Source organism: Calypte anna, chromosome 1, assembly GCF_003957555.1.
Source record: "Calypte anna isolate BGI_N300 chromosome 1, bCalAnn1_v1.p, whole genome shotgun sequence".
Classification (NCBI taxonomy): domain Eukaryota; kingdom Metazoa; phylum Chordata; class Aves; order Apodiformes; family Trochilidae; genus Calypte; species Calypte anna.
This window is the reverse complement of record NC_044244.1, coordinates 168,488,821-168,505,471: the sequence shown is the minus strand read 5'-3', so window position 1 is coordinate 168,505,471 and position 16,651 is coordinate 168,488,821.

Sequence of the window (16,651 nt, the reverse complement as noted above, 5' to 3'; positions counted from 1 at the left end):
GATCTTCAGAGATTCTCTGTGCGTGATATGGTTCTTAGATATTATGAGCTAAAGCCCTGTCATGGAGTCACAGATATACCTTCCATCCAGACCCAAACTGGTCATGCTGGTTGCCTCTGGTCTGTGCCCCAGCTGCCAGCCAACTTAAGTGTCTGCACAGATCTCTGTCCTGCTTGACATATCCTGGAGTTTTTAATGCCTGGATCCGCCTTGCAGTCCTTGAGGGAAGAAAGTACCTTGTCCCCATTTTAAAGGAGAGGAGAGTCAGGTTCAAAACTGCCCAGCAATGAGTCCACAAAACTCTAGGCGTCATGCCAGTGCCTAAGCCAAACCAGCTCCCCTCCTTGCTTTGAACACTATTTATTTGGTCTACCTAATGATGCAACATGCATGAGTTGTCCCTGGCACTCCTCTTTTCCCTGGGCAGGAACTCCCCTGCTATCTCACAGCCACTCCCTGGCTTGCCTGTTGTCTCTCAGTGCCTCTGTGGGGTTTACCTTCTCACTCAGAGGGGAATTATCACACCTGGAAGGCGTCAGCCCTGAATTCTGACTGGTTGGAAAAATGCTTCTGAGTTGGTGGGGGACCAGAACCCAGTTTCCTCGTCCCCTGTTTGGGGACTCATCCCAAACCCAGTTTCCTCATCCCTTGTGCCTTTTGAAGGAGACAGATACATGAAACGCCTCTTCTTTCTGCCTGATGGAGGATTTGCAGTGTCATGCATCCTATTTTTTTGCTTTTTCCCGTTCCCTGCATGAGAAAATGTTAAGCACTTGTGCTGCAAAACAACAACTGCCTTGGTGCTGTTTTTCCTTACGTGGCAGTCTGACAAAGGGGTGCCTCAGTACAAGAAAGACATCTGCAAACTAGAGGAGATTGGGAGAACAACACAATAATAAAATGCACAATACTCTTGGAAGCATCTGTATGGCAGCGATTTAGAACCCAGCTATTAGCATGCTGGGACAGACCTCAAGTGAAATACAAAGAAATTAACTTCTTAAATATCTCTAAAGCAGGCATGTAGAAAAGTATTATTGTCTGTATGTAGATAGCTTGTGTAAACAGCCTTTTCCACTTGAGGCTACATCTCCATAATTATGTATTATTTGCAAGAAGAATGCAGAGCATGAGGAGTGAATGTGTTCCAAATGTGCCCGAACCCTGACCAGGCAAAGGCTGTGATTTTAGCTCACTTCAGGGAGAGGAGAACAAGCCCATACCTTTTGTTTATTCTCCTTGAACTCTGCAACAATTGTGCTTTTTACTGGAAGTGACTCACCTGGCAAAGCAGATAAGAAACCCAGAAGAACCACTGAACAAAAGTATAGGGCGGGAAACTACCATCTGAATTGAAGGCTCACAGTTCTTCTGAAACCTTAATCATACTCAGACCCTTCAGGCGTCCCTAATTACCAAGAGGAGGAACTATCATTCTTTTCTAAATGTGGTGTCAGCATTTGTTATGAGCACCGAGCATAAAATTATCCGCAAACCTTCTCGTGACCTATAAACCTGCAATTTGACATGCCTCACCCAATTTTTATTCTGTAACAAGTTAATTTTTTTCATAGAATTTATATAGGAGAGGCTCTTTAATCTACCAGGCAACATGTAACAAGATCTCATGGCTGGAGGCTGAAGCTAGCTCTGTTTCAGCTAGCAATAAGGTGCACATCTTAACAGTGATTAATTAAGCACTGAAATAACTCCTGAGGGGACATGATGAATTCGACACTTATTGAAGTCTCTGAACTTTGTCTTTCCAAACCTCATGTTATACCTGAAGTACAAAGTGTGGTCTTGCTACAGGAATTACAGGAAGAAGCAGTGTTATGATATTTCTTAAGATCAGTGAGGAGACATTTTCCACATCAAAACTCCAATGTTTTCTTTTTAATGCAAATAATGAAATTCATTCCTTCTTCCAGTGTCAACCAGTCTACTTCAGCAGAAATCAAGAGGTCACCATCAGCTTATACTAGTAAATAAAGCCAAATTTTTAGAAACACATATCATCTGAATTTGCAGATGCCTACTGGGCTGCAGAGTGGTATTTTGAGTCATGCTGCTGCCTGTTCCTAATTTTTAGCAATGGCTCTCATTCACAGTCAATCCTTCCATCTCAGGAACAATACATTATTATTGAAATATTTAATGAGTCACTTGTAAATATGCCACAGGAACAACAGGACATTTATCTCATGCTGCAGAACTGTATTTTAAAAATAACTGTCTTTAAACACTCCAGCAACTCAAAACCCCCTTGCTTCCCTCTTCCTACTTTTCAGAAGACTACTTCTTTCTGTCTTTTCCTTGTTATTTCTCATCCACTCTTCACCCATGGGGTTATGCCGAGGTGGCTCCGAGGGTGCCCAGGCTGAGATTCTTGTTTTGCATTCTTCAGTCCATTTGGGTTGGCTCCTCTCCCCAGTGTGGGCTTGGCAATGTGAAAAAGTGACCTCGTGGCAAACTTGGGTGTGACCTTCTAAAACAGCAACAGCTCCCAGCGTGGCTGCTGGGTCTCCTACTCTTGCTCCATGGAAAATATGAGACAGCTTACCCCATGTCCACTGAGAAACTGTTTATCTTAGGGTAGGAGCATTTGTCTATGGAGTTATCACAGTGTGGCTAACGCATGGTGCTGCCACATCCTAACTCCCCAGCAGCCTTACTCTGTTCCTTCTCACTTTGCTGATGGTTTTATTCCAGCACAAAGACAGAGCCTCGTTGTGAACCTTGGTCCTTCTTCTACCACAGGACCACAGCAGCACCGTCCACTTCTGCCACTTCGCTGGCTTCTTGACTCTTTTGCTCGGTCTCCTCCTTCAGCTTTGAAGGAGTGAAAGAGCTTGGAGCTCTTCTTCAGAATTCCACCATAACCTGATGCTATGGGGCTTACTCCAAACACACAAGCAGTGGTAAGAAATTGCTGGGCACTGCAGCTCCTTGCACCACAAGCACAGCTATCACTAGGCTCTAATGTCTCAGTTCTGAGACCAAATCAAACTTCTGTTTTCCTGAGGGTGACAGTCAGTAGAAGGTTTTTTGACAATCAGGGTGAAAGCCTGAGTCAGAGGTTCTGCAAAAGTGTCCTGACGCACCAAGAAAAATTACAGAGCCTGTGGCACTGAAGCACCTCTCTGTGTGCTCCGGGGTGCTCCTCTGAACCAGGAGATACTCTCCTTACCTGGCTCTACCTGTGCCCTGGGTGAATCCAAAAAAACACAAAGCATTGGCCTATCTGGTCAGTTAATCATGTGCCAGAGCCTTCTTCCAAGACCAGATTCATGCTTTTCAACATGCTTTTCATGCCCTCTGCATGGGACTTATGGGGCTGGCTTTTGAGGGCATGGAGAGACCACTCAAACATGTCAAGAGAGTCTGGGGACAAGCGAAGAAGACATCAGATTCCTGACAAATCAGAAAAAAAGAGGGCCTTCCATGGTGAGACTTATTTTGGACTAGTAGCCACCCTGATCCCACTTAATGCCAATGGCATCCTGGCCTGTATCAAGAACAGCGTGGCCAGCAGGTCCAGGGAAGGGATTCTGCCCCTGTACTCAGCACTGGTGAGGCCACACCTGGAGGCCTGTGTCCAGTTCTGGGCCCCTCAGTTCATGAAGGAGATTGAGGTCCTGGAGCAGGTCCAGAGAAGAGCAAGGAGGCTGTGAATGGATCCAGCACAAGTCCTGTGAAGAAGGGCTGAGGGATCTGGGGGTGTTCGGCCTGGAGAAGAGGAGGCTCAGGGGAGACCTCATCACTCTCTACATTGGGCCATGACCCCTGAAAGGAGGGGGTAGCCAGGGGGGGTTGGTCTCTTTTCCCAGGCAGCTCTCAGTAAGACAAGAGGGCATGGTCTCAAGTTGTGCCAGGGGAGGTTTAGATTAGATATTAGAAAAGAAATCTTTACAGAGAGAGTGATCAGGCATTGGAATGGGCTGCCTAGGGAGGTGGTGGATTCTCTGCCCCTGGAGGCTTTTAAGAAGAGACTGGATGTGGCACACAGTGCCATAGTCTGGTAACCACATTGGTAGTGGATCAAGGGTTGGGCTTGATGATCTCAGAGGTCCTTTCCAACCCAAATGATTCTATGATTCTAACTCATAATCTTTTCCTCTGCTATTTGAGTAGTTAAATTGTATGCATATGTAATTGTCCTACTGTAGCAGAACATAATTATCTTTTTGGAGTGTTTATTCAGGCTCTGGTGCTTCTGACAGCCTGAGTTCAGCAGGCAGGTGCCAGAGCAAGCTGGCACACACTGGAATGCCACACAAACAGTTGCTCTGACCTGCTCCTTCCCACTCCCCAACCCACCCATGCAGACTGCTTTGCTCCTCATCAGAGAGGAGCAGCAAAGATGAAGCAGCTGTGAGGTACACCTGCCCTTCCCCAGCAGCCCTGCTCAGTTACACGCCTTTAACTTGGCAATATAGAGTAGTTATGCTCTAATATAAATATTTTTTTTCTCTTACCCACAACCCTGATCAATCAGAAGCTTGAAACATCAGGAGGGAAGTAAAGTAGTAACACAGGGGAAAAAAGAAGGGTTGAGGGTGTAATCAGTCAACAAAGGACATTAGGACATATTGTCCCACTCAGTGGGCCTACAGCTGCATTGGGCCATGACCAAATCTATTAATAGGCCATGCTCTTTGTAGTCAAACTTTCAAGCCCTTGTTCCTTCTCTGTAACTTCAATAACTCCCTTGTGGTGCCTAGTTACAGTAGTTTATTCCCCAGAAAGGATGAAAAGTCTGACTCTAGTCTCTTCAGACTAGAAGACAGAAATCCAGCTCTTCATTTCTTGCTCAGGATAGAAGAGGCAAATAAAGTTGAGACCATAAACTCTGCCCTAACATGGACAGGAGGCTGCTCATAGACCACCTGGCTTGCTCCAGGCTTGATGATGGACATAAAGGACAAGGACTGGTGGAAGGGGCACAATTTGGTTTGCTGTCACTGTGGAAAAGGACCTGCTATATCCTGCGTCCAGGGGACCAGACTGTGATATGCCTGCAGTTGGACTGAAAATGTCCTACACCCTGCAGACTGTAACACGTTCCATGTCACCCCCACAAACCACCCTGTGTCTTGGGATCATGTATCTCCTGCAAAGCAGCACTCACACCTACATAAGAAACCATCCCCTAGCCCCTGTCTATAACTTTGAGAATGACATGTTATTTTGTTATAAAAAAAGTAAAAGGAAGATAAACTCCACTGCTCCTCCAAAAGATGCAATATAGGGGAAATGGGACAGATGTTGAACAGCCTTAGAGAAGGTAACTCCATACATCAGGGCACTGGGGACCCATTACTCCGCGAAGACATTTGTAACACCCTTGGGCTGCTCCAGTCCCTTTCCCTTACGAAAGATTCCTCTGTGTCTGGAGTCAGAAGCAAGTGCTGCATCTCTATAATTAATTCTGTCTTCTCCATGACCCTCCCCTGAGGAAGGGACTTGAGGTCCCTTGGGGGCAGTGGATGCCTTCTGCAGAACACAACCCCAGAGAATCAAAGTCTGGTGAATGTCTGTGGCGCTGCCTGAAACACAGGGGTGAGACTCTGCTTGGTGGGAAAGAGCAGCAGCTCTGCGGGAGAGAAATGCTCGAGGGAGAGGCTGTACCCGGGGAAGAGAAGAGGAAGCATGTGTGAGGCAGCAGCTGCAGAAACAGGCAGCAGGGAGATGCTCAACACTTGGGAACAAACCCTGGAAAAAGAGGGAAGTCATAGAATCATAGAATAGAATCATAGAATTGGATGGGTTGGAAGGGACCTCTGAGATCACCAAGTCCAACCCTTGATCCACTATCGCTGCAGTTACCAGACCATGGCACTGAGTGCCACATCCAGTCTCTTTTTAAATATCTCCAGGGACGGAGAATCCACTACTTCCCTGGGCAGCCCATTCCGATGCCTGATCACCTTCTCTGTAAAGATTTCTTTTCTAATATCTAATCTAAACCTCCCCTGGCAGAGCTTAAGTCCATGCCCTCTTGTCTTACTGAGAGATGCCTGGGAGAAGAGACCGCCTGCCCCCTGGCTCCCCCTCCTTTCAGGGAGTTGTAGAGAGTGATGAGGTCTCCCCTGAGCCTCCTCTTCTCCAGGCTGAGCACCCCCAGCTCCCTCAGCCCTTCCTCACAGGACTTGTGCTGGATCCCTTCACAGCCTCCTTGCTCTTCTCTGGACCTGCTCTAGCACCTCAATCTCCTTCCTGAACTGAGGGGCCCAGAACTGGACACAGGCCTCCAGGTGTGGCCTCACCAGCGCTGAGTACAGGGGCAGAATCCCTTCCCTGGACCTGCTGGCCACGCTGTTCCTGATACAGGCCAGGATGCCATTGGCCTTCTTGGCCACCTGGGCACACTGCTGGCTCATGTTCAGCTTCCTGTCAATCCAGACTCCCAGGTCCCTTTTTGTCTGGCTGCTCTCAGCCACTCCATGCCCAGCCTGGAGTTCCCCATGGGGTTGTTGTGGCCAAAGTGCAGAACCCGGCACTTGGCCTTGTGGAACCTCATCGCCTTGGAATCAGCCCAACTCTCCAGTCTGTCCAGGTCCCTCTGCAGTCAAAACACAGTGATGGAAGGAGGGGTGAAATGAGGGCTGCCAGTGGAAATGGGTCACAGCTTTGCATGGGGACAGAGGCACTCGGGCTGGTGCTCTCAGGGTGCTGCAGCCACTGTGGGTTGGGGATGCCCAAGTGCAGCCCCCAGGGCATGGTGGGGCACGTCTCCAACTCAAAGTGGGGCTGCAGCTTAAGTCACCATGGGCTTGGCTCTGTAATTGTACTTATTTAACTGAATTACCTCAGCCAGGAGCTGAGTCACCCCAGAGGAGTGTCAGTAAGGCTTTCACACCTTGCAAGGTCTCCTCTCAGCCCACCAGCAGGGCTGGCTGGTCGGGGCATGCACACCACAGCCTTGCCAGCCTTGCCCGAGGCTGTTTCCTCAGTCAATGGTGAGCTCTACCAGCAGTGAGTCAGCCCATGAAGAGCAGAGCTGCCTTCCCAAGGCACGTGTTCCCATAGCCTGACTATAGGAAGAACCTAAAGACAGCCTTTACTTTAGGCATGCCAGGGAAAAAAAGCTCAACATTAGAGAGGATGAATCTGGATACCCATGTAGACAGGGGATCTGTATGGAAAAGCTGGTGTTGCAGAGCAGGAGTAGGTGAATCATCTTGGAGAGCACTAGAGCTGACGACTGTATGGTTGGTCTCCTGCACAACACGCACCATTTCTTGCATAATCAGAGCTGAACCGAAATGCACAGCATGAGGCTCACGCTATGTGTGAGGATGTCACACTGTGCATTTCAGTTCAGCTGCCTGACACAGCCAGCTTTTGGTGTTGGTTTCAAGATAATGTTGGTGGGAAGTGGTGAATGTGGCAAAACATCGCTGGCAAATTATCCAGCAGTTCAACAACCACCGAGAAGGATGTGAAAAATTCCTTGAGTGCACCAGTTCTACATTACAATTTAGAGATAAGCAGATTTTCCAGGAGTCCAAATAAACCAGCAAAGGGAGTGGAACATCTCCCTTATGAGGAAAGGCTGAGGGAGCTGGGTCTCTTTAGTTTGGAGAAAAGGAGACTGAGGGGTGACCTCATCAATGTTTTCAAATATGTAAGGGGTGAGTGTCAGGGAGATGGAGTTAGGCTCTTCTCAGTGGTGACCAGTGATAGGACAAGGGGTAATGGGTGTAAATTGGAGCACAGGAGGTTCAAGTTGAATATTCGAAAAAATTTTTTTACTGTAAGGGTGACAGAGCCCTGGAACAGGCTGCCCAGGGGGGTTGTGGAGTCTCCTTCACTGGAGACATTCAAAACCCGCCTGGACACGTTCCTATGCGAAGTGCTCTAGGTGGCCTTGCTCTGGCAGGGGGGGTTGGACTAGATGATCTTTTGAGGTCCCTTCCAACCCCAAGGACTCTATGATTCTATGATTCAGAGCCTTATTCATAAGGTGTATCTGAAAAAAAGTCAGCAATACTTAGTATTTGCACACTATTCACATACTTCATGGCGTTTCTTTTTGTTTCCAGGGATTTTGGCACACTCTGTTGATTTTTTATGGTAAATCCAACCCAGGTAGTCTTTAGTCATTTTGGACTGTAAAAGTATTTCTCATTCCTCTGTCCCCATGAGCAGGGGCCCCTGACCCTCAGGCAACTCGTGGAAGATCTTACAGCCCCCACAGAGCTGATGCAGGGGGAGTTACGTGGCCACAAACATGCTTCCTCCTGATCCGTGACCTAATATAGTGGTGGGCACCTCAGCTGCATCTCAAAAGCTTGCAGCACAGTGGGAGTAGAAGAAACACTTAAACCCACCTGTGCAATCAATGGAAATGTGTCAGTAGGTGGGTGAGAATGTAGCAAAGTCGGCAGCAAACATGATATATCCAGTAGACTCTGAATACTGTGGAAAAAAATTCAGGGAGTGGGATGAAGGAGTTAGTACACATTTAGTGCACATTTAGTTTAATACTTATTTCCCCTCTGTTTCACTTTCCTCTCACTCCTTCTCTTCATTCTTTACAGTTGTTGCAATAATGAAAGTGAAAAGGAATATCCAGACCCATCCAGTCTGGCTTTCAGGACACACAGACACTTTATTTTAAAAATAAAACACAATGTATCAGCCTTTATATGGAGAATATCACAAGCATATGCGTTATGCTGTGGATTCAGTTTCTTGTCAGGACCTGTATTAATAATACTTTTGTCCAATTATCAGTGGGCTCCTCTTCCAATGAGTGCTTTCTTTAAATGTATATTGAAATCTTGTTTTTACAATGTCTTTCTTCTCTTTAATGGGATTTGACGTGTTGGCTCTGGTGCAGCAGGCAAGTTGTTTGTATAAAGCTTTAAAATAAATTTCTGAATGGTGCTATATAAATACTGCATACATGGAATTGTATTTTTTTTATTGTGCAACTAAAAGGTTTCCTGTTCTATACCATAACACGATTTGTTATTTTTCCAGCACACACATTAGCCTGCATTCAACTTCAGCACAAGGTAGAAGAACTGAAATTAAATTTACAAGCACACCTGAGCAAAGCTAGTTAGCTCTGGCCAGATCATGTTTCCATGATTAAATAATGCTGGCTATTATAACACATTGCAAGAAAATGCAGCTATAAATCCCTCTCTCAGTTTATTTCCAATGCTCCATTGTACTAAAGAAACTCTGCTATACCTTCTTGTAAGCATTAGGCTAGATATAGGAGTGAGTCACTCTGAGCAGATGTGTTAGATGCTAACTCTGAACAGATAAGAGTAACAATGCTGCTTGCCCATGAGCTTTCCCCTCAAGGACCTTCCCATGCTACACAAACATTAATAAATCGATCTTTGCTGCAGAGTTGATTAACCGAGGAAATTGGTTCCCAGAAAGATTTAGCAACTCGCTCAAGGCCACAGAATATGTTCACAGCAAGGAGGAAGAGATGAGGGACCATTCTGGAGACCTTCACTTATTGGCATTTAATCAAAGAGTGATTTGGGTTGGAAGGGACCTGAAAGATCATCCAGTTCCAACTCCCTTGCATGGGCAGGGACACCTCCCACCAGACCAGGTTGCTCCAAGCTCCATCCAACCTTGCCTTGAACACTTCCAGGGAGAGAGCATCCACAACTTTCCTGGGCAACTTATGCCAGTGTCTCACCACCCTCACACTAAAGAATTTCTTCCTAAAGTCTAATCTAAATTGACCCTTTCCCAGTTTAAAGCCTTTACCCCTTGTCCTATGTTTAACATTAACACTTAATGCAGTGTGCTGAGGGCATGACAACACTAGGTGCTCACCTTGTCAAAAATGTATGGACATTGATTTTGGAGACCATGCACAATGTGCCTACAGCAAGGCAAGACCCTGCTGAGCACTTTGGTCACTACCACAATCCCCTGGGGACCCACCAGGGAATGGGTCCCTGGGGGATGTGGGATTACATCTTGCTGCCTGTGCAGCTTTGGGACAGCAAGGTGAGGTTCATGGCTCTGCTGCTTTCCTTGCTGAAACATGTCAGTAGGTCCCTCAGGAGTCCAGAAGGAGTTCTAGGGCACCATGTCTATCCAACTTGAGGTGCAGAGCCGAGTGTCACTGTCATCCAAGTGACACTGTGACTTGCAGGCAGCTTTCCTTTTGGTGGAAGCAAGGTTGGCAGCTATATGGGGTTTTGGTGCACACCCAGGTCTAACCTGAAGATACGCAAAACATGGCAGGACATACAACTGAAACTGGGGACACCAGAGAAGCTCAACTCTCTCCAGGTTTTTACAGGTGGCTCTGACAGTTTTGCATTTTATTAAGATTTGTTATTTTCCCCTCACTTGCAATGTTGCCAAAATTTGACCATTTGGAGTAAAGATTTCCAATCCAGGTGTTTGCCTCAGGGTGAATTATTTCAGTTGGGTGGGGAGGAGAACAACTTTTAGGGCTATTCCTCATGGCCAAGACTCAGGCTGAGGGAAAAAGCTTACACACAAAAAAATGCTGTGACTTACCTTTTTAAACTCACCAGTGCTCTGTAAATTAAAATATAGTTTTGTGAGGGAAAGGAGAATGGAGCAGACAAGGAATGGGTCTCTATGGGGACAACTCCAAATAATGTGTGTTGTGGGGAGGTGTGTGGAAGACCTGGATGGGGTGAAATGGCACAGGCAGAGTACCATGACTTCACAGTGTGGGGCTGAATTGCTGAGACTGGGCAAAATTTACAATCCTAAGGGGGTTAGGACTAGTCCATAGCCTTGACTGGGTCTTTTCCTAAATTTTACCAGTCCACTGCTGTCAGTGTTTTGTGTGTGAAACCACTGATAACAGCATGTTTCTTCTCACACGTACTGTTAGAGCAGGCTCTCACCCTACAGGTGTGGTCCTTTAGCTCCCTCGGCAAATCTCAGCACCGTGGTGTTTACCCTGCTGATAAGTCATGAGAATGTCATGCAACCTTAGTTAACTCCCTTTAATCTTGTCTTTAATTGCACACACATACTTGGGGTTTCTGCAGGGATCCAAAGTCCTTCAGCCTCCTACGGTGAACTGAAAGGACATGTCTCAGCTGGCAACCATCTATCCAGTCTGTCATTTTCCAGTATATTCTTGCTTTATGTCATGCTCTTTGAATCCTGAAAGATTTTCTTTGTAGGATTTTCTGTAGTGCTCACCACAAGAACTCCCCAGCTATTAGTTGGTTCTTTTTGACAAAGCTACTTTGTGATGAGATATCACGATAGTGTCGTCACTTGGCACATGGGCAGCTAAGTCAGCAGCTCTCCTGTTTGAACCCACTGGGACTTGATTTTTCAGAGCACTTACATATGATATGATGCTGTGAATCACTGAAGCATCGCTCTCCCTGACTCAGCCGAGACAGAGAGCTCAGCACTTGGGCAAACCAAACCACTCAGGTTGCAAATCAAGCACCTAGAAGATTATAAAGACAATTAGAGACCATCTGTGAAAAGCCTGGCTGAACAACATTTCCCAGCTCTCTGGAACAAAGGAGGAGATAGGTTCCAAGGACCTAATTTTGTACTTTCTCTTTCCCACTGCCCCATTCCTCATTCACTTCTAGCTTTTGTAAAAATATGAAGGAGAGATCCTTCCACAGCCATAGAGTGGGTCTAATTTGCATGCTGAAGGAAGTAGCTGAAGAAAGGAAATCACTGTGTGATCTTATAGGACAAACCATGTCTGCATAATACGTGTGTGGATGGGGACTGAATTAAGTTAGCAAAAGTAATTTGAAATTAGCATTTCCTAACATTCAAAGCACTCAATCTGCCAAGCTCAATAGTAGTCCTCCAAAGCAAGGTTTACAATTGTTTTGGAATAAAGGTTATTTATTCTAATTCCATGTAGGAAATAGCCAGTTCTTCCTTGTGAAGATTTTTTTCAAATGCTGGGGTGCCCTTCTCTTGACATTCCTTACCGGCTTGGGTTCAGCTTTTGAAGATGATAAATGCACATGAAGCTCAGCAATTCCACCACCACCTACCTGTTTTGCCTCTTGTTTCATTAGAATTTCAGCAATGTGCTGGTTCATGGCAGATAACCTCCTCTCCTGTGCCTGTGAGTGTGTGTGCATATGTAGGGGGTGAGGGAACGGGTGCATTTCTCATCTCCTCAGCATTTATTACATTCCTCTTTCTCTACCTCCTCTGCAGCAATAAATCACTGCTACTTCTTATTGTCTACTCCTTGGGATGATGTCTTGGGGGGAGATGCAAGCTCTCTTGGATATAATGTCTTATGTTTTAGCAAAAGGTAAAATAAAAATCAACAACTAAAGTAAACAAGTCATTTTTTTTGCATACTTTGAGAGAAAGGAAGGACCCAATCCTAGTCATGCTGGCTGTATCACCCATCATGACAGATTCTGCACAGGAAGGAAAGGGCAATTTGTCAGTGAGATGTTTCTGCCTCCATCATAAGAAAGAAAATTTAGGATTTCTGCTGCTACTATTACCTGCCTGCAGGCAGCTTCTGGGCTGGGATGCTGGATGTACCATTGCTGCATGTGTGCTGAGATGGGTGCATGCTCCTCTCACTTCTGCTGTGGGTTAGTAGCAAGCAAAGCCCTAAAAATATGTTGTGGATGGAGTAAAATATGGCCTGATTATTGTTTATTCTGACAAAAGCAGGAGCACACACACTGCCTGTAGAAACTGTAAATCAAGACCAACATCACAGTGGGTGTGTGGCTTGCAGCAGCTCCCTGGAGAAACTTTGCCCAGAAAGCCTCTGCCCTTTGGTTTGTTGCCTGCTATCTAATTGTAACAAACTGCTTTTTCCCCTCCACATTCTTTCTGATTTTATACAGGGGCAAGAAAAAAAACCAAAACCAGATATTCGCATATATTTAGCCCAACAAGAAAGATCAGATGTTCCTTCTCTCCACAGAGAACACCCTGAAGAGATAGGATGGAGAAATGATGAGAAAAGAAACTGCTGCAATGGAGGAGTGGGCAAGACAGGAGCCTTTTGGAACAGAGGCTTTTGGTCCAAGCTCAGAAGCACAAAAAGAAGTTAAAAAAAAGAGTACCTGGCACATCTGCTTAGGCATCCAGGACCATATGTAACAAGCAGGTTTAAAGCCAGGGTTGCATCTGGGATTTTTTTCATCCTTCACCCCTTCTGATGTAAACTGGGGTAACTCACCTGGGAACCTTTATGCAGAAGTAACTTAAGGTATTTTGCAGGCAGATTGTCAGACTCTGAAGTGCAAGAAAAGGCCCTCTAACACATTAGCATGTTTTTATTGTGGCTTTGTAGATGTATTTTACATTTTCTTTCTGTAGTGGCACAGAGGGGAGAGTTGGGTCCCCCCAAGCAAGAAGTGTAGCTTAACAACTCATTTTGTCAGCAACGGCACAGGTAAAAGCATGCACATACATGCATCTCTCTCCTTGTGTATTACCTAAAGTTTGCTTAATTTTTTATTAAAATGGCTGCCTCAAGCTACTGACAAACAGCGTCTGTAACGTGAGATGTGCAGGGTATGAAGAAAGCTCACCAATTTTGATACAAGCTCAGATTCCTTCTCCTGCTTTGATTTTGACCATTTCCAACTGGAAGGCTTTCCTGGGACATATCTGAGTCATGTTGTATTTTTCAGCCCCTTCAGGGAAGATGATGTCCTTGCATCAGACTCCATTGGGGCATAGCCCTCTCTGCTGACTACGCCTGCAAACACCCAGCCTGTGTGGCAGAGAGGCAAGCCTGACATGCAGAAGTAATCCATCTCTTTCATGTGGCTTTCCAAGGCTCCAAAACACATGTGATGTCAAGCAGATATAAAACTATTACACGCAGAAAGGGGAAGGTTTTTTTTCAGTGTCTGCTTGTTTGCTTCCCTTTCCAAAAAAAAGAAAAAACAAAACAAAACAAAACAAAAAAACAACCCAAAAACCCCAACCAACCAAACAAAAAAACCCCAACCAAAAACAGCCCAGAAAAAAGGTCTCCTCAGCCTTCAGGCAATTTTCCAGGGAGTGGACACTCACATTGTGATAGACATCAGATGGGTTTACAAATGCAGTGCAGCCTTTAGGGGAAAGCTTGAGTTCACGAGCTCTCTTGGCCTTGTTGGTTAGTGGAGAAAAGTGAGAAAGGGAGGAAGAGCAGCTTAAGGACAACATCATGGCCACTGCCAAGAAGGTGAGGTCTTCAGAGCACAGCTCTGACATCTCTGGACTGCTGCACCCAGGGCTCTCCCAGGTGTCTACATCCTTCAACCAGCCTCACTTGGTTTGGGGAACTGATGATTTCTCTTCCTGCTGACCCCTACATTGCAGTTTGGTTTATCTCTGGCTGAAGGAACCTGAAAAGATAAAGGACTATTTAAGGCACATGAATTATCCACAAACTTGCTGTCTTTACACATCTCACTTTTCCACAACTGTCTCACTTGCTGATTATAATTGCCCTTTAATTGCTTGTATAATTTCAATTACATAACAAGTAAGCTGTACAGTAGCTGCCAAAAGTATCTGTTACGTTCCCCCCCCCCCCCTTTTTTTTTTTCCTAGTCAGTAATTGAGTTTAAATAATTGCACAGCTGTGACTGCCATAGTCCTGAGAGAATAAGTTAATTCAATTGATGAACTTTTCCTTCACACTGTCTGCTTACTCTGGGCACAAGTTTACTAGTTTCCTCTGTAGAGATTGTTATTTAGATCTAGTAATGCTGACCAAATGTCCTTAATGTGGACAAAAGGATTTCATGGTTTATGCAATCCAATGCTGTAGGGATATCCAGAAATGTGAATGCAAGCAGAAGCCAAGAGCAGACCATCCATCACTGTCACTAGCACTGATTCTGTTTTAGATGCTGAGCTGGAAGAAGTCCAGGATCCTTGCAGGGCTGAGATGGAGATAGGGCCAGCCCTTCTCAAGGGCTTTCTCATGTTCAAGGTAGAGCAAGATCAGATACTGGGTTATACTGAAATAATTTTCTTGCATAAAGCAACAATTAAATCATAGAATCACAGAATGGTTAGGGGTGGATCACCAAGATCTAACTGCCCCGCATGGGTAGGGACACTTCCCACTAGACCAGGTTGCGCAAGGCTTCATCCAACCTGGCCTTAAACACTTCCTAGGCATCCTCCCTATTTCAGTGTCTCACTACTAAAAATCTGAAGAATTTTTTCCTAAGATTTAACCTAAATCTACCCTCTTTCAATTTAAAACCATTACCCCTTGTTCTATCAATACCCTCTGGTGAAAAGCCTCTCCCCAGCTTTCCTGCAGGCCCCCTTCAGGCCCTGGAAGATGGTGATAAAGTCTCTCCAGAGTCTTTCCTTCTCCAAGCTGAGTAATCCCAACTCTCTCAACCTGTCTTTGTAGCAGAGGTACTCCAGCCTTTGATCATCTTTTTGGCCCTTCTCAACAGGTCTCTATCTTTCCTGTGCTGGGTTCTTCAAAGCTGTATGCAGCATTCCAGGTACAGTCTGGCAAGAGCAGAAGGGCAGAATCTTTCACTCTGCTGGACATAAGGAGAAGCTTTAGGTGGACGGTAGGTACCCCCCTGCCCTCCCCCCTTTTTTTTTTAAGAAAGTTTGAATAAGCTCATGTGAGGTTTCTTTGACTTTTTTTTTTTTCTTTAACCCTAGACAATAGAAGGGAACAATGGCAACATTGGAGACTCTCCCATACTTCTGTTGTGCAGAAGAGTTGAACTGAGAGGAAGAGTACTGACTTGATTTATTGACCAATAAGAGCCTGGATGAAGCCTTCTTTCCTGAAATGTCACATTGGATGGGGATAGTTTTCTCCAAAAAGCAGGCTGTGTTACCTGTAATAGATAATAGATATGTTCAAGATTGACACCCTCTGTGGCTCAGAATAAGGCAACAGCTGTAATAAGAAATCCTGTGACTAAACCTACGTGAATTGCTTTCAGAATTAATAGGTTTAGAATAAGATTTATAAATGTGAGCATGTTTAAAACTATCAAGGTAGGAACCTTGGTCTATAGCAGCTATTTTAATCTGGTGTTTAAACCAGCATTAAACCATGACATATTGTTTTGCACCCATGCTTGATTTCTTTGAGGAGTATATATTCTCATTCCATGGTAAATACTAAATTACGTCTCTTAAATAAGGCATGGTTCCTTTAAACTACATTTTATTCCTTTTGTTAATGTTAACCAGAAACATAAGGGATACTAGAGGATACACAGCATGGGAGGCCCCTGATTTAAACAGTCATGTAACTTAACATATGTTTAGTTAGAAATAGAACTTTTATCATTTTTATTAGAGAAAAAAGCTATGGGAGATTTTAATTTTTTTTTTATGATCCAGTTTGTGTTTATGTTAGATTCTACTTCCACAGAAAGTGGATCTGAACAAAATGTAAAAAAAAAAAAGAGAATTCCTAAAATACACTTATTTAAAAAGGATGCATTTGGGAAAATGAAGCAACTGACTTGTTCTGGTCAGCTGTATTTTCAAGATTTTAGATGAATAAGCTTGTCCTCTCATCCCAGGGACTAGAAGATGGAAACAAGTTCCTTGGTTCTCCAGCTCTTAAAAACACACTCAGTTGAAAGTGATTAAGATACTGGACTGAACCTCATCCATCTGTCAGATAACCATGGCCAGTTTATCTGGCCTGCAGACTGACTGT